Below are 18,791 nucleotides of genomic sequence, written 5' to 3'. Positions count from 1 at the left end.
ATAACAAAAGTGACATATTTGGAAGGACTCTACCCCCATCCTTAATAGAACACTAATAATGCAATACATCATTTCTTATTAATCCTTTTGTTATGAGTGAAATGCCTTAGGTGGTAGATAAGGTAGATTTGTCACAGGAAAATGAGACTGTCTGCACCAAAACACAGACTATTATTTTTGTTCTGGTTTTGCAATTACAATATAGACATCATGACAAGTCTGCTTGAGCTACCCACCATTCAACAAATGATACTTAGGATTCTGTCCTTTCCTAATAGATGCCTTCTTATTATTTTGTATGTGCCATTGGCAAAGGACGTGCTGCAGAGTACTGCAGGCTGCTGTGCTGCTTTGAAACCCAGCTCAAAATCTGAATTCTTCTAAATATATGGAAAAAATCTGCATGGCAACTACCAAACGCCATGCATGAATTCAGCAGCTGGAAAAGGATACAACCTGCTGTCTTTTTATACAAGCTAGGCCAGAAAAATCCTATTTTTGGTGAATGAATAATAATCCTCCAAATAACATGATTGGAGATTGTTTCTACTTGTTTTAGAAAATATTAAAATGAACACTTTCAATGGAGAGGGACATGGGTGCTGCTATTATTTTCATCCTCTGTAATTCACTTTCTTTGGGCATATACAACTAAATGGTGCTTCTACCACTCTCTAAACAAAAATTAAAAAAGGGAGAAAAGTTGTTTTCACTTGCTTGGCTTGCTTACATCCAGACATCTCAAAGACAGGCCCCTGTAATCCTGTTACTGAGCTGCTACTCATTACTGGGTAATTAAAAGAACTCTTTACAGCACAGGTTATTATCTCGTAGCTCAGACTGGCATTTGGATTCTATTTTTTTTTATTAAAAATGCAGGAGTCAACTTACCTGGCAAGTGAAAGCTATTGGATCAGCCACTTTCTTAAAAATGTGCTCAATCTCCTCTAGTACAGTGCATTACTTGGTCTGTGCTGTAGTCTTAAGGACTCCCCCACAGTAGACATGTACAAACACAAGGCCAGCAGGAACATCTTAGGGAACAAAAATCAGAACAGTAGCTGAAAATATTTTACAGTCCAAGACAAGGTCTCAGGGAATGAGTAAAAGAAGAGGAAAATATCACAGAAAACACACAGAGCTGATGAACTGGATTTGCATCTCACAGATGATTCAGTGTAGTCAGTTTTTTATCCAGGTCTATCAGTCTAACATTAAAGAAGCTGACAAAGAGAAATTTGTATTCAATACAATAGATTATCACAGAAATACATATCTGTGCATCTGTAGAAAACAAAGCTATTGTTTTGTGTCACATTAGCAAGGAGATTAAAAAAGCATGCTTCAAATTTCCAGCTTCCCTTTGATAGGCTGATCACCTGCAATAAGCTCTCTGATGCCTACAAAATAAGGAAAAGTTCATTTATTACAAATAGTGCAACTGCTATTCATCTTTTGAAACATTTTCCTTAATTGCAGACAGGGTTTTAAAAATTGTTTTTTAACGAGGCTAGAGAAATTGCAGTCTAATTACTTCCATTCTACTTGTTTACCTAGTAAAAGCAAAGAGGCATTTGTACAGTCTGTGGGTGAAGTCTGATTTGCTCTGGGTGTGCAGCACGAGTCCTCTTTATGAGCACCCTGTCCAATTCATTAGTATTTGTTGTGGCAGGAATTCTGCTGCTCCATACCAGCTCTACCACAGTTTCCTTCAAATTCTAACTGCCCACAAAAGAGAGATAAAAATGGGCAAGTCTGAAAACTGAGAGGAGTAATAGGGCCAAAGAAACTGAATCAACAGAACATCTTAAATCACTTAAGTGGAAACTGCCCCAAATATTTGCTCTGGGTTTTTGTAAATTTCTTATAACGTCACTAAAACCTGGGCCTTTATTAAAAAAGGTACTCCCAAACTTCCAACTTCTACAGATTTTGAAACAGAAAAAAGCCTACAGAGAGAAGAATTAAATACAAACGATGTAAGAAACAAAATTAAACTTGGGCTGCAACTCTCTACCAATTTTTTTCATAATATTTTATTTACCATCCATATTTTATATCCTTCATCCTAACCAAATGTCTCAAAACAAACTCTGCACCATCACAGTGATAAAGAGCTATGAGGCCACATGTGGTGTCAGGGCAGTGCTTAGGATGAAAATCAGGCCATGGAATTACCCAAATGTGTCTCCAGGAAGCCACTGTTCAAAAAGTGGGGATAGGTTTGGCCTTTAAATCCACACACATCTCCTAAGAGAAGGTTGGTAGCTATTTGAAGCTGTGGGCAACTCGTTATGGATGGAGCCCAGGAACAGAATAACATGAAACCAGCAGAACTGAGTGACACAGAAAAAATGATGGCTTGGACAAAAAGTATCAGTAAGAATTACAGAGAGCAGTATAACCACATTTGCTGCATTAAAAGGGAAGTGAAAGATTTTCATAGTAGAATAATTTTCATAATAAGAAAAGAACATTAGCTTTACATTTTATGGCAATGATTTTGAAGAATGCTAATCTGTGAGTAATCAGTGACATTTTAGGACTTCCACCTGCCATTTATCCACACAAAACCAAACCAATAGGCCTCAGTTTCCCATAAATCACAAGGCTTTGCTGCTCTGCATTAATAATAAATACCCTGTGTGCTAAACCCATGCACAGGAAAAAACTATGAAACAGAGGAAAGTGAAACCACTTACCAGAAATGGAGTGAGTCCAAAATTTTCTGTTTACTTAAAGGTAAAGAATGTTTTTCTCACCCAGAGCTTTCATGTACTTGACCTTCTTGTTCCAAGACAATGGCCATGTCCTAATTTGTTGATTGTCTGCTACAAATTCAATTTCTAAAGTTTCATCATCTATTTCATCTTTCAACAAAATGAATATTTCACTAGGGTTCAATAAAATTAAAATATGTTCCCATAGTCCTTCAGAAAATTATACTGCGAGTGTAAAATGCAAGTGAAAATGTAAGGTGGAAGGAAAGTTCCTTTATCAACAGCTTCATACAAAAAAATCATAGTACCAAAAATGATGTCATCTCAGTGTTATCCTTTAGTATTTTACTGATAAAAGTGACACAATTAATGCAGTATTTTAAATTTCAGCCTACATAACAATATTGTAAAACAGTATTTTAAGTGAATATGTAGGTGAACTGTTACATTTTTAAAGACCATTCTACCTTACAGTCTAGAAGAGTAAAAAGAATCTAATACTTTAGATTTGCTTAAACTCTTACTCCTAAAGTTTAATGTCTTCATGACAGTAACATCTCAACCCAAGCTGCCAAATAATTCTAATAAATAAAATACTTTAAAGGGTCTCTCAAACCATTTTAGTTGCAAATCTTTTGACTGTGGTATGGATGTGACACAAAGGCAAAACAAATCCCACTGTAGTCTTAATGAACTCTGATTTTGGTTCCTTATCTGCTATTTGTTTTCAGAACTGTCATAGTATGAACAAGATTGCATCAGGTAGAGAAGAACAACTTTGTTATCCCAAAGATTTTATCATCCAAAAACCTTACCTCACATGATATTCTTCCTGGAAGCACCAATATTGACTGCTTGGTAGTTTCTGATGGTTCAGAAAGTACCTCAGTTTAAAATTTGAGGTCTGTTGTTTTTGATGCTCCCCTGACATCTGACAAGTTAATGTCAGAGCTGGTCTGGTGACCTGAAATAAATAATGTGGAATGAGGACATTGTTAATAACCCCAGCTCAACAACCCACAGTGTGGTTTCCAACACTTCAGAAGCTCAAATGGCACCTGGAAGTCACATGAAGGGCAGAGCATGAAAGCCAAGCAAAGCTCCTGAAAGGAGTGTAAATTCACATGTAAATGATAAAGAATTTGCCTCTCAAGTCCTGATGCTGCAGCCTTTACCTGTGCAAACAGGCTCTGCTCATCTGCTTTGTCTTACTGAGGTCAAAAGGGAAACAGCTTTTAGAGCAAAGTCACTGTCCTGGTTTGGGCCAGGATAAAGGTGATTTTCTGTCTTGTACTTTTGCTTTTAGCTAAGTCTCTTGTAAGTAGTTGCACTTGCTGAAATTAACAGCAAGTTTCTCAGACAGTGTGTGTTTCTAGGACTGATAACACTTGATGTTTAGAGTTACTGCTAGAGACTGGTGTGCAGAGCCAAGGACACTGCTCAGCTCTGAGGAAAACATAAAGAGGTCCCACCTGCATCCCTCCTTTGGGGAGGAACGGACAAGATAGATGCCAGAATTGACCAAACAGAGTATTCCATCCCATATACGTCATCCTCAGTATAAATTTGAGGGATCACGAGGGCCAAGCCAGATTTCCTGCTTCCAGCTTCCAGCTGCCTGCCCTTCCTGCTTTTCCTGCCTCCCTTCCTTCACCCAGCATCCTGGAAGGATCCCGTCCATTTGCCTGCCTGTGCTCCTGATCCGTGCCAGCCCATATCTGTGTGTTCCTGCCTCCAGTTCCCAACTGCTGCTGACTCCAGGAGTCCAGCCTGGACTTTCCCAGGGCTGCCCTGCAGCCTCGGTGGTGACGTGAGAGCTTTTGGGGAAAAGGGAGGAGGAATGTGGTATCCATTTTCTTGTATATTTGTATATATTTATTAATTTTTCCTATTTATCATTACTGTTTCATTAAAGTTGTGTAGTTTAGTTTCCAACCCATCAGTCTCTCTCCCTTATTCTCTCTCCTTTCTTATAAGAGAGGAGAGAGAGATTAATAGAGAGCGTCTGTTATCGGTTTAATTGCCGGGCCAGTGTTAAACCTTGACAGTCACCCTGACAAACACAGAGATCAGGCAGTTCTGTAGTGTCAGAAGAACCAACCATCACACACCAGATAAACTGGGATTTTTACCACTCTTGTTTTCTCCTTATGCAATAAGGACAAGCCACATTTCTACAGGAAGGGCTTATGTGAGTGCAGTGACACCTGGGACCAGGTAACTATCACAGTTATAGACAGATTTCCTTGACACAGCCTGCACAGACTTTGCTCTCCTTCATGGACAAAACAATGGACTAAAGGCACACATTTTTTGTATAGGATATTCTGGGTTTGGAAATAGCAGACATATAGATAGCCTGCAATCAGTTTCTTTTCTGTTTTGCTGTACTGGTGAAAAACCAAAAACCAGAGTAAACCCTTGACCAAATCACAGAATTTTAAATGAGGAAATATAAAAAACCTGACAACAGCATCTGCCAAGCTGTGACTAAGCCTGTGTTTTAGAAGAAGTATTTATTCCTCACACTGCTCCTTCTCAGCTGTATCATTACTACTTCTCTCCAGTAATTACCTTGTACAAAATGCTCTTGCCACTCATCTCAAAGGGCTGCAGCAGCTCTTCATCACACAGGATTACCCAGCAGATTGCAGTCACCTAGTTAAGAGTAATGACACCATTCCAAGCAGCTCAGAGTTAAAAAAACATTGGCTGGTGAGAAAATATCCTAAGAGAGACCAACAGTATCTTGTGTTACTGGAAATTATGGAATGCTGTCAGTCAGTTACATTCAAGAACACAACTTCTCAGGCACATTTTTTTTCCTCTTAAATGCATGAAGATTGTTAATATAAGTTAGTGATGGGCAGGATACAGAACAGAAGCAATTTGGCTTTGCTCAACAAGTACCAAAGGCAGTTTGAGTCTTCAAAAAATGCCCAAGTGACTGAGGTACTCAAACCACAGTTCTCAGAGGCACAGAACTGGTAATTTACAACCAGGTTGCTTGCCTTTATTTTCTCCATATGTACCAGTCTGTCTGACACAGAACACCCCCTCATCTTACCAACCACACCTTGCTTGAGAAGACATATTTTAATGAGCCACCTCTAAAATAAGTTGCCTACCAAGTGAAGTTGTGCCAGGGAATGTGGTACAGAAACCTGGGTATACTGTATCAGATTAAGTTTTTTTTTTTCCTCCCAGAGATGGGATTTCAAAGAGGTCAGAAAACTCACAAAAGAAAAAAAAAAAAAGAACTATAATTTGTCCATGTTTTGCTGAAGAAGCTAAAGATTCTTTGACCATCTGAAGATAGGTGGGTTCAGTATTCATCACCAGCTGGCAAAACTGCCTAATCCTGTTTATACCCTCATGCCTTTAATCCAAATTAATTCTGAATTTAAGCTGTGGATTCAGTGTAGATTGGTAAAATTAAACTATACCGTAGGTAGAGATTTGTAACTGAAGTAGTTTTAATTCCATTTGCTTTAATTTGTTTTGAAAGTTAAATAGGCTACACTGAGCAAAGCCTATTTTGGTTGTCAATGAGAATCCACCCACAGCTCAATGGAGTTTAACAAAGCCAGCTCAAAAAGTGAGTACAGTGATTTCTCTGTTTATTTCTCTGAAAACTGTTTTATTTAGCACCTCCCTTCAGAAAAAGAAAGGCCTGAACCCCTTTTTATGGAAAACAGGATACTGCATGCCTACAGCATGGACTTTGGGAATATTATGTTTTAAGTCACATAAAATCTTAAGGACACAGAATTGGCTTCAGAAGACAACTCTATGAGGTCCATGCTACTGAAACTTTTTCTGCCTCTTTAGGCAAAGGAGTCTTGGAAAGATAAAAAACATTTTATTATCAGGTTTTAGTGACAGGTTAATGGTTGGACTTGACAATCTTCAAGGTCTTTTCCAACCAAAGCAATTCTATGCCAAAACTGTGGCAGAATAACTCATCTGCTGGGCACTGGATTCTCAGATGCCACCTTTCTTTCAGTGACCATTCTTAAAGGATTGTGTGGATACATTCATTACAATTTAATATTTTTATTATGCCCAGACACATATATAACTACAGTATCAGGACTTCAGTCAGTATTTGGACTGCACAGCCCTACAAAAATTTAGGTGAAGATTAGTTTAGAAGAAACATAAAAGGAACATCATTAAAGTCCTGGAATATCTAAGAAAGAGAATTTATGAAAGGGTATTTTTTGCTTGTCAAATGTGTTCTTTTAATGTTTTATGTAAGGGTGACCTATCCAGGGGTTCTTAAAATTTAGCAGTAATGATTCAAATAATAAATGAGTAAAACCAGACTCTTTCCTGTAGGACTGAAGTATAAGGAGATCAGGTTCAAGACCACGTGGGGTGGAGGCTTCAAGCAACCTGGAAAGTGTTCCTGCCTGTGGCAGGTGGGCTGGAACTTTATGATTTTTAAGGTTCCTTGCAACCCAAACCATCCTATGATAATAAAATAACTATATTTAATGATGCTTAGACAGTACCATGAGCTAGAAACTAAAAAGAAAAAAAAAAAATTAAGCCAAACTTCCCTTGAGGATTCAGGGCAGTCCTGCTGGGAATACCATGTGGTGCAGAGGGTAATACTCCATTTCCATTTTCATTGGCAAGTACCTACAGCTTTTGATCACATTGAAAGGACTGATCTTAAATTTAAGTGCATATTTAAATAAAAAAGAATTCACACTTTTACTGTAGCAGTTATTCAATGCATTGGGCACACTGCTGACATTTTCTATTTTACTTCAATCTTCTCTCAATTCATGTAACTTCAATACACAAATCCAGTATATTTTATACAAAACCTTTTGGAATGAATCAGTGCTTTCAATTTAATATATTTAACTGAACTCCTGGTCTCAGTTTGAAATTGCATTCCTTTGCATAAACTGAGAAATTTTAAATTAAGCCTCTCTTGTCTCTTGTGGATTCCACAATTAATGCATCACCATGGCTTCTGAACAATGTTCATGCCAACCCCCCTGCACTCCCAAATTCTAACTTTTCAAAAACAATCTTTCCAATACTAACCTGCTGCAGTCTACATGAGGATTATAAATTGTTTCTGTCTGACTGCTTGGTATTTGATGCATGTTTTGAGTCAACAATGTATGTGACAGATTTAGGGTATTAAAAATAGCAGAAAACAATCTTATGAAAAATGTATGTGTTTTCTAAGGCTACCCATGGAATGAATTTCAGCCAAAATTTTGTTGCTTTTACAAAAGCAAAATGCCTGCTAATTTGCAGATTTCATTTCCTCCTCAAGTCTTGTTAAAGCAATATTAGATGAAGAACTCAAACTGCATTACAAAAAAGCTCCTAATTTACACACAGGGCAAACAACGTTTGAGGGAAAAAATGACAAATGAAGTCAGGCAGGTGACAAGGAATGGAAAGGTAACCAAGCACATTGCCAGCCTGCCATGTGAAAGACAAGACAGGGTGTTGCAGTGTCAAAAATTACTACAAGGAGGTTTACAAGAAGAAATACTCAGGCTAAATCCAGCACATCACTGAAGTGCAGGAGCCATTCCATCTAATGCAGTAGGACCACCCCCCAGCACAACAGGAGATAAGTGGTGGTCCCAGGGGGTTCTGTAAGGTGTAATTAAAAAGGTGGTCATCTGTAAGTAACTTCCTTGCAATTAAAAAGCTTCAAGTCAAACATGCAAGTGCTCTGAAGAAATATGGATGAAAGCAGAGTCAAGACATGAGAAAAGTAACCGTGGGAGTATTGGTTGACAACCAGCTGAACAGGAGCCAGCAGTGTGCCCAGGTGGCATCCTGGCTTGTACCAGGAATGGTGTGGCCAGCAGGACCAGGGATGTCCTTCTCCCCTTGGACTCAGCACTGGTGAGGCCACACCTTGAGTTGTGTGTATGGTTCTGGGCCCATCACTTCAAGAAGGACATTGAGGTTCTGGAGTGGGTCCAACGAGCAATGAGGATGTGAAGGAACCAGGGGGAAAGTCTTGTCAGGAGAGGCTGAGGGAGCTGGGGGTGTTCAGCCTGGAGAAGAGGAGACTCAGGGGGACCTCATCACTCTCTGTAACTCCCTGCAGGGAGGTTGTAGTCAGGGGGTGTTGGGCTCTGCTCCCAGGCAATGAGTGACAGGAGGAGAGGGCATGGCCTGAAGCTGCACCAGGGGAGGTTTAGGTTGGGTATCAGGAAGCACTTCCTCATGGAGAAGGTGATCAGGCATTGGGATGGCCTGCTCAGGGAAGTGGTGGAGTCACCATCCCTGGAGGTGTTTAAGGGAAGGCTGATGTGGCACTTGGTGCCATGGCCTGGCCCATGTGGTGGGGTTAGGTCACAGGTTGGACTTGAGCATCTCAGAGGTCTTTTCCAGCCTCAATGATCCTGTAACTTGCAAACACCAGGAAAAAAGACCTAGGCACATCATTTTCTTCCTGCAATCCACCATAAGTTTAGCATAGATGTTTAAAGTTAATCCTCTTAACATGTGGGTATTGCAAACACTGTATGAACCCAGAAAAGAATTGAGTGGAGTGGGATTGAAACGCAGCCTCTAACTGCATAAACTGCTCTGTAAGTGAACTGAGAAAGGATGTGAGAAACATGGAGGCAGAAAACATCAGCCTTGCTGGGCTTATTTCAATAAACCTGTTTTACATGAACATTAGATTTATTCATTTTTCCCATAAGCCCTATCTCAGATCTGATTTCAAAACAAAACCACTTTTCTGCTCTGCTGAATTCTTTTACTGATGGTGAGAAAGGGCTTAGGAATGGAAAGGTTGCTAAAAATCACAGAAAATTGTTACACACATACTTAACCATATACACATCTGATCTTAAATCTCTTTTGTTTTCCATCACGTATAAACTTCAGAGCAAGGTAAACATATTCATTACTGAATGAGCTTTAAGCAATGTTTCTCTCCAAGCTGAGTCATCTACCTTTTGCAAATAAATTAACAGTTATCTTTTGTTTATCTCAAAAGCATTCTCAGTCCTGGTTTCTCTTGCATGGTTGAATTCTTCTGTCAAAAACCACAGCTTTCTGCAAGTTCCCCTATTTTGCCAATATCTCCCAAATGTTTCTATTACTTGATTTATGGCAAACAAATGTTTGTACAAATCAGCATGAAACTGACAGTCCCTTAAAAGCTATGAAGAATAGTTTGCTCTTTTCTGAATATTTGGAGTTGGTGTTTATGTCACCTTAGCAACTGAAGGTGCTGCAGTTTTCAGCACCATGAATTTGTCAATAATCTGTAAGAAATCATATATATACCTAAAATTTCATGCAAATTGTACATTTAACAGTATATTCAGAGGCAATCTAAAGCTATGACAACTATTTCCTAACTGGTGTGTGGCTTGGAAGAAAGATTTGATTGAAACTCAGCAACTGCTGCTTTGGTTAGGATGCAGACATTTAGATCAGAGGCTTTTTTAGGACCAAGTTACTCTTTAACTCTGTATCAATTCATATTATTTACTCCATTAAAATTTATGATTTTCAGCACCATATGACAACTCTGCTGAGCTTTAGACACACACTAAGACTGTCCTAAGGTTTCTTCTATTGTGTACAGTTTGGTTTAGAAACAATTACTTGCCTGAGGTGATCTGGAGAGCAGAACTGACTGGTGATGGAAGCCCCAAGCCTGGTATTTCCAGTGTTTCCATTCTGCATCCTGCCTCTTCTCCAGGGAGAACTGAAGTCTGGTCCTCTGTGTGCACCACCAGCCCCTCAGTTTTTAAAGCATAATGTTTTATTAAAGAGTCCAGTCACTTAGGAGTTACTGGAGTTCTACCACATTTTGGCAGTTTCCTCCCATATCTCTGTGGTGTCACTACACAGATCTCATCTCTCTTTCATTGAAGGATTATACAGCACAAAAAAAAAATTGCTTGAAATCTGGCATGTGCTGTTACAACAAAAAAAAAGAGGTTATCCTCTTGCTGCTGACTCCAATTGCCACTGAAGACAAAAGGACTGATAGCAGAGGCATCCAGGGCTGTAAGCAGACCTCCAAAACTTGTTTGTCTGGTAAAATAGTCCTACAGCTTCTGTATGATTCCAAAGGGGCCAGCTGCAGCTGCCTACTGGCCCTACTATTTCTGCACTACAATTCAAGCCTCTTATAACTGGCCTGACACAAATTGCTCACCGAGCTTAGACACAGAGGTGTCAAGTGGCTACATTTTTAATTACACAAATATAAAAGAAGACAGATGGGAGGACTTTAGGTTTCAGAGAAGCACACCTGGCAGGCAGACCAAAAAGCTCAGATTTCAGGCTGAATAGGGGTTTCACTTTTGACATGCATCAACCCTTAAGTGAGTAGCCAAACTTGATCTTCCTGGGCATGCTTGAAGTGATTCTCTTGATGAAGAATATTCTTTAAAGTCCTCAAAATTCAAAAAATGACATGGCTGGAAGTTCAACAGAACTGAAAGATCCTTTAAGAGCTGCATTGGGAGAGTATAGCCAGGGAGACATGGGAGCTGGCATTCTCAGCTTTTGCCCTACTTCAACCATTCCATACTTCTCACTGATAGTATCCAAATGTTCACTGTCACAAGACTTTTGGACATTAGGAAAAAGTTCTTCACCATGAGAGTGCTGAGCCCCTGTCCCAGGTTTCCCAGGGAAGCTGTGGCTGCCCCATCCCTGGCAGTGTCCAAGGTTGGATGGGACTTGGAGCAACCTGGGCTGGTGGGAGGTGTCCCTGCCCATGCAGGGAGTTGGAACTGGATGAGCTTTAAGGTCCCTTCCAACCCAAACCAGTGTGTGATTCTGTGGCAATATGCTGCATGTTATAGCATTCTTTGTTATCAATTTGGCAGCAGAAGGCTCATTTGCAGAGTACCATATCTTAGTCTGAGTATAACAGCAGAGCTCCAACACCTGCAGAGGGTTCTCATCAATGCCTGGATAAAATGTTATGATGCTGGTTTTGGTCTCTTACAGCTCAAAATTGCATAAGACAGGTCTGATAGACCACACACCTCCCTGTGCCATGCTGCCACAGCTGGTGTTACAGCAGAAAGATTCATGCCATAAACATTTGGTATTAAAGGAGGAAAAAGAAAAGTGAGGTGTCAGCAAGACTGACTCACTAGGGGACAGGCTGCTTTACTCCCACCTTAGGTTTGAAATAGCTAAACATCTACTGACCTATAGTGGGCTAAAAGGTAGACTGCTTTCTCAGGAAAATAACCAAGAGTGGTATTTTTAGATACCTCTGAAACTATACTTGTTTCTAGCTCCTCATTATTGCCCTTTTGTTAGGGCTTTGAATATGAAAGTAATCTGAGGGTTTTATCTTAAGACATTGTCCTTCAATCCAACACTGAAACTCCAGAAGTGGCACATTATACTGAAATAGGATTGCAGAGAGCATTATGCAGAGCAGAGGTACTCTGATAGGTTTTCTTTCTCTCCTCAAGAGATGTCACCTATTTTATTACAAAGTGCCAGCCTTTCTCCAGTTTGGTTTGGTAAACTACACAGGTAACACAGTCTGCACATTTATATTTACTCTGCCAAGACCTCTGAGAGCAGGACCAGAAGATGTCTGCTATTAAACCTAACAGGCAGACTGCTATTACACATGAAAATCACCTTTTTGGGCCTTGCTTGCCCATCCCTAATTGGTTCAGTTAATTAGTGCTAGGATGCAAGCCTTAGTGGCAAATACTAAAGACAAAGCTGTTTCACAGGAGGATAACAGCCTTTTCTGAAGCTGAGTGTCATTTAATGAGTATTTAAATCTGAGGTTACCTCTATTTTCCAGGTAAAATAATGAATGCAAATTCTACAATAAAAAGATCACATTTCATCTCTGTGGTTACAAGGTTGTATTCCCAGATCCTAAGATTGCTTCGTTTTTCCAACCTTACTACAAATTGTAAATAATGACACTGAAGAGTAGAAAATTTCCTAAGTAACCATTAGGGAATTTGTCAAAATACAGCCTAGTATTAAAAATAACTCTACTATTCTTATATAGAAACCAGAAATAAAACAAATATATAGCAACACCTGCGGATGGCTGAAGAGCTGACTATCACCTAGAGGAATGAATCCTCAAATTAGTATCATGGTGATTAGCATTCCACAACTGGATCTTTGCCATCACTCACTAGCAAATCAATTGTTTTCACATCTACTTGTAGCTCTTATTTCCCCAAAGGATCTCAGTGATCATATTGGTTTTCCATTTTCCAATGTACTGTCTGACCTTTTCCCACAAGGCCTTGCACAGTTCACTTTAGTCAATCACTTCTTATTGATTGTTAGTTCTTGCTCATTCCCCATCCATCTTTACTTTATTAGACACTGTTTGGTTTTCTTGGTAAGTTGTTTTGCTTGGTTTTTATATGTCCATATCCACCTGCTGCACTTTCTACCTTTGTTGGCTTAGATTTCTCATTTAGCTTTATATTTCTGATCTGTTCCACTCTCAGTCCAGTTCCACCTTCTCTCAGCTTCTAGTTTCTTCTGTACAATACCTTTTGTATACTCAAAACTCATTTCAGCTTGCAGCATGTCAGTCTCCACTGAAGGCCTCTCATAAAATGCTGTTCTTTTGTGAATTTATAAAGTTCAAACAAAAATTCTACCTTGGTTTATAATTTCTCCTGACACTTCTGTTTTGTCATATGCACAATTTAGCACTGCATATATTTTCTTCTTATTAGAATAATAGAAAAGTTTGGATTGGAAGGGACCTTAAAGCTCATCTATTCCCAAACCCCTGCATGGTCAGGGACACCTCCCACCAGCCCAGGTTGCTCCAAGCCCCATCCAACCTTGGACACTGCCAGGGATGGGGCAGCCACAGCTTCCTTGGACAACCTGTTCCAATGTCCCACCATCCTCAAATTGAAGAATTTCATCCTAATTCTTTAGCCTAAGGAGAAAAAAGAAGAGAGTGTGCTTGGAAACATTTTTTTCACAATTCATCCTAAGTCATATCCTGTCTGGCTTCCTGATTATTCACCTGTGGCATATGAAATGCAGGACCAAGAGACATCCTTAGAAACACTGACAATAGGTCTGTAGGGATAAAACTGTAGTGATGAATTACAGGAGCTTTCTGCTTGAGATCTCACCAGGATACCTGAGATGCCAAGAAAGCCACCAAAAGTGCCTAACAGAAAGGCACTAACAGAAGATTTTTTAATAGAGAAATCAGTGGGCATACATACTCCCTTCCATATTACACACATTTCAAAGGGACCAGTTTCCAGTCAGTGCTGGCCTAGACCTGCAGAATGCAGATATTTTAAGTGTCTAAAGTGCACCCAGTGAGCTCCCCTAGTGCCCTTTACCTTCCAGTTTTATCTGAAAGGAATCCTCATGCTTGTTTTGCCTTGTAAAACAAAGCATGGCAAGCAGGAATGACTGGAGTGTTGAAAAGGATACACATAAATGCAATTTGAGCAGTTAAAATTCTAAGCTCTATACCTCACTGACAGATAAAATGAATTCAAGCCAGTGAGCTTGCAGCATCCTTCTGCCCCTTCTAGCAAAACAGATCCACAGAGCCAGTAACCTCACAGTCCAATGGCAAAGAAGCAACATTCCAGTTATTATTCCAAAAAATAATTTCCTTGCCCTTTTCCATCAGTCAGCATGCTGGTGCTGTTAAGCCCACTGCTTCACAAGACTGTAAACCCAGAAATCAAGTTGCTTCACTGAGGATAGAAAACATGTTGTGCAGCTCTTGACAAAAAGGAAGTGAAGATTTTGCCAGTCTCTCTTCCCTACTAAGACTCTTCACAGGTTTTCATAAATATAAATAAACCAATAAATGGCAAATGTCAACAGGTGCTGAAGCAATAATGCATGATTTTCTCCCAACCACTGGCTGCCAATTATTGTGAGTAGCTGTAACCTGTCTGAAATTTCAAATCAGCTCTTTACTACAGGCAAAACTCCTCATGCTGGAAACAGGAAACGAAAGCTCTCTATGTCAACCTTTTTCTCTTCTCTGAAAATAAAGAAAAAAGGAAAGGTGCCTGTTGAACACAAGAAGGTGTGGGTGGATGTTTGAGAAGACCTCTGCACAGCTGTGTACTGGGGCAAGGCTAGTTTATTGCCTTTCATGTCTGACAAGATGTAAGAAAATTTAATTTTCTGAAGAATACTGGCTTTATTGGAGGAAATGCAACTCACCATCTCCAAGAACTGCTTCGTAGACAGAAGACAAAGAGTCCCCAGGATTTTCATTTTGTGCCTTACCTAGGAAAAAAGAAGAATAATTCTTTAATGGTATCCACTTGGAAATATCTTTTACTGCTAATCAACTCTGATGACAGTGATCATTGCTATCCTACTCGATTATTTCACAGAATATTCAGTTTGCTCTAGGGAAGTTCAGAGCATCAGAAATCAAGCTGGGGAAAAAAGGCAAAATAAAAGTTAGGAAAACAAATGTACAAACAACTAAAGCCTCAGAAACAGGGTTTTAACAGCATTCAATACATAAACAATGCAACTGCAAACTCAAACACAAAACAAAAGTATCAAAGAAGTGCTAACTAACTGACCACAATTTATCCTGTGTACTACTGAGGACACATTCTTGGCAGGGATGGGGACAGGACAAGGTAGGAAGAATGCACTTACATAATTAAAGCCAGTCAATGGTATAACAAGGGCCCTAACTGGAGCTGAATAGGTGACTTTGTACCTTTTTGACTTTCTAACATTTAGCTTTCTAAGACAATAACATTTTCTGGACCAAGTTCTGTCCTCATAACCATGGAAGTTAAGTTCAGAGAGCCCCTACCAGGAGCAAAATCTGATCCTACACAAAAGAAGTTTCTTTTGCTATCCTGAGGCTGATGCTTTTCAGTATGAAGTTAAGTGCTACACTTCATTTTTTCAGGGATAGGCGTTACAATTTTTTTCAACAGGAAAATGAGATGACCCTTTTTTTATCCTATTTCCAAGAAGCTGACACTAACTTCAGAGAAATACACTGTGATGAAATTACAAATAGCAATTTTGTTGTAACAACACAAGTATGCCAAAGTATACAGGGAACACATTTCCAGGAGACTTCTCTAGGTGCCTTCCAATAATAACTTTTCAGTAATTGTGACTGGTAACCACGGTTCAAAACCTGAGGTGAGTCAATAATATACTATACAAAGGACATGTAAGACTACACTCACACAGACATTTTACAGACTTAGCTGCAAAACACCTTAAACCTTAATTTTAAATTGAAATAGTTTTCTTAAATTGAAATCTCAATTTGTAAGCTTTACAAGTAGCAACTGCAACTAAATGCTGACTGATGATTCTTGTGCCACAAACAAGACGTAACTGGTGATGAACAATTCCAACCTTAAAAGAAGAGACTAATGAGGATGAACTCATTAATTAATTTTTAAAATAAAACCAAACACCAGTAAAATTACAGTACATTAATTTACATTAGTACATGCTCTTGCAGTAAAGCTTATATTAATATAAGAAATTCCTAGAACATAACTTTCTGAGCTTGTCCTACAGGCTACTTAAAAATTCACTTTGAGATGTCAGTGCATTCACTTTCCCAGGTGTAAGCAGTTTTCATCCAATTAGTGTATGTTTTTCCCTCTTACAGCTGACATGATGCATACTTGAGAATTCAGGGGTACAGGTCACCATGCCTGCCTAGACAGATCGAAACATGAGCTGCTAAGAAATCTGATTTTATTACAAATAAAGCCTTCTTTGGATTTTGCAGAAATAAGAAATAACAAAGAACTCAACCAGTTTAAGCAGCACAGGATGGCAGTCTCAACACCCTGTATAAGGCTGCCACAACCAGGATGCTGCCTCAGTTTCAGTTCTGGTTTGAAATAGCAGGATCATGTGCCAAATGAAAAAATTAGGTTCATTAACTACAGGGTTTTTTGTTGATAGACATCCTCATTAAAAAAAACAACCCATCACTGCACAGGCATCCCAGCAATTATTCTGTGTGGAGATGGAGAAGCACAAGCTCAGGAACATCTATTAAATTGGTGATCTTAATAGTTTGAAGACTCACTGCCAGGGCAAAACACTTCAGTCAGCACAACACCCCTTCTGCTCTTCTGGTTGTGATCAATCCATAAAGATTTGAATAAAAAAGCTCAATTGCCACTTGAGGTGCTCCTCAATAAGCAGATGACCTCACTGTGTTGAAACACCAGCAGTGGCACTCACTGTCTGAATGTAAATAAATTGTGGAAGGAGGAAAGGGAAGTAAAACTCTGTGGTCTCATAGTGCAGCCTCCCCTGGCAGTGCAGGAGGCCAAAACCATCTATCAAACTACCTCTGCTTAATCAGTCTTGGGTGTCCACGTGAGAAATCTTTACACCTAAAACTTTAGCTTACACACACACAAATCACACTGTATTAATGAACACAATTTCCAGTGATTTTGTTTCTTCTTCAGTGTTAGTTGTTCTTATCACTTGAACTTCATTTCTTTGTAGACTCCAAGTCAGTGTCAAAACCTAGGTGAAGCACTCTCAGACAATGGCAAAGCTCCCACTTACATGGAAGCTTTCAACTCATCAGCACAAGTCTTGCTGACAGCCTAAAAAATTCCATTGTCACTAATTACTCATAATTCAGCACCAACATGAAGAGGATCTTACAGGAGAACAAGCCAAGCAGTGGATTCAAAAAGTGAAGTATTACTTCTGTATTCAACATTGTACCTGCTAGAGTTCCAGTCACATCTATGCCACTGTACTAGAAATAAAACAGGAGACAGCTATTGTAAAAGCTTGTGGTAATATTATAGAGGTTTCTTTCCCTCTTCTGTCACATGGAAATGGAAACAACAATGGAAACTACCCCCATATTTGAAGCAAGCTGCAGATTTGCATCTGTTAATCCCTGTTTTAAGATCCCAGCCTGTCTGTGCTGCTTGTACTTATCAGAGACATACAGAAAATGCCAGCATCTCATTACTCCACATCAATACCTCACCAGCAGTTGCAAGAGCAGTTCTCTTAACATTTGAGTGTTCCACTCCCTCCCAGTGCATCACCTTTTGTTAGGACAGCAGGCTCTTACACAAAATTCTAAACCAACTCTAAATCTGAATGTGGAAGTTGCTCACAAAATACTTCACTGTTTCAAAGTCCTGCTTGTACAACCCAAGGCCTGTACAGTTTCCAGGACTTGTAAACTCATGGAAAAGAGAAAAACAATCATAGGTGAGCTCTTCAGTACTACCACAAACGAGTGATGAGTTCATGGGTGCTGGTGGTAGCTTTTAGACTTTCCAAAGTTGCTTCCCTGTGAAAATAAAGCTGGACTAAGAGTACAAGTTGCAGTATATTTCAATGACAAATGCATTATCATATGAAGACTGCTGGACCAAGCTGAAAAGTGACAATTTCTTCAGAAAATCTGTTTTATCACTTTTTTTTTTTTTGTCTTCCAAACAATACACCTAAGAAAATTTTCTTAATAATCACATGGAGCTTAAAATTCTAGATTACCTGGTTGAATAATTCCATTAATAACAGCGTGGTATTCCTCAGGTTCTTGATCAGTGCAGATCTCTTTGCTGCCTTCATCTAAGGTCAGTAACTCAAAGAATTGCTGAATTCTCCACCCCACAAAGCAGAATCTCCACATCATCTGGAGGTTTTAGAACTTGCTCCAGAGTCACTTCTCTTTCAGTTTAGACAGTTAAGAAGGGCACATGATAGTATCACTAGTTTACACTTATAATAAAGATAATAGGTCCTGGTACTTGGAGGACAACATCTTCAGAGTGTAGAGTAATATTCCACCTTCATTCTCTATGTGTCCAAAGAGATATTTTAAATACAAGCCCACTCTTCTGCTTCTTCTTCATAGATCACAAGCATATCCTTTGTATTATCTAGAGAGAAAAAAACATTTTAAATCATTTCCAAGGCATTATGAGGTTAATAGACTCACAAAACAGTGTGTGTCTGCCCTCAAAAAGCTGAGGTACTCAAGAAACAGGATAGATCATCACCTTGAAAGGACAACCAGCTTATTTTGCAGTATAAGTTGAGGCAGAAAGA

General features: G+C 39.3%; 1 long non-coding RNA gene across 2 annotated transcripts in view; it reads right to left on the bottom strand.

Annotated features, from left to right (window-relative positions):
* Positions 1-896: 896 nt before the first annotated feature.
* Positions 897-18,791, bottom strand: part of LOC139795656 (uncharacterized) — a 31,746-nt gene continuing 13,851 nt past the window's right edge. For both annotated transcript variants that reach the window (XR_011725630.1, XR_011725631.1), the window contains exons 3-7: positions 18,234-18,622; positions 14,913-14,978; positions 5,295-5,448; positions 3,536-3,684; positions 897-1,034 (exon numbers count right to left, since the gene is read on the bottom strand). This is a non-coding gene — a long non-coding RNA (uncharacterized lncRNA). The remainder of the gene's footprint in view (positions 1,035-3,535; positions 3,685-5,294; positions 5,449-14,912; positions 14,979-18,233; positions 18,623-18,791) is intronic.

The sequence above is a fragment of the Heliangelus exortis genome, chromosome 4 (assembly GCF_036169615.1).
Source record: "Heliangelus exortis chromosome 4, bHelExo1.hap1, whole genome shotgun sequence".
NCBI lineage: Eukaryota > Metazoa > Chordata > Aves > Apodiformes > Trochilidae > Heliangelus > Heliangelus exortis.
The sequence above is the reverse complement of the archived record's forward strand: the minus strand, read 5'-3'. Positions and strand labels throughout refer to the sequence as shown.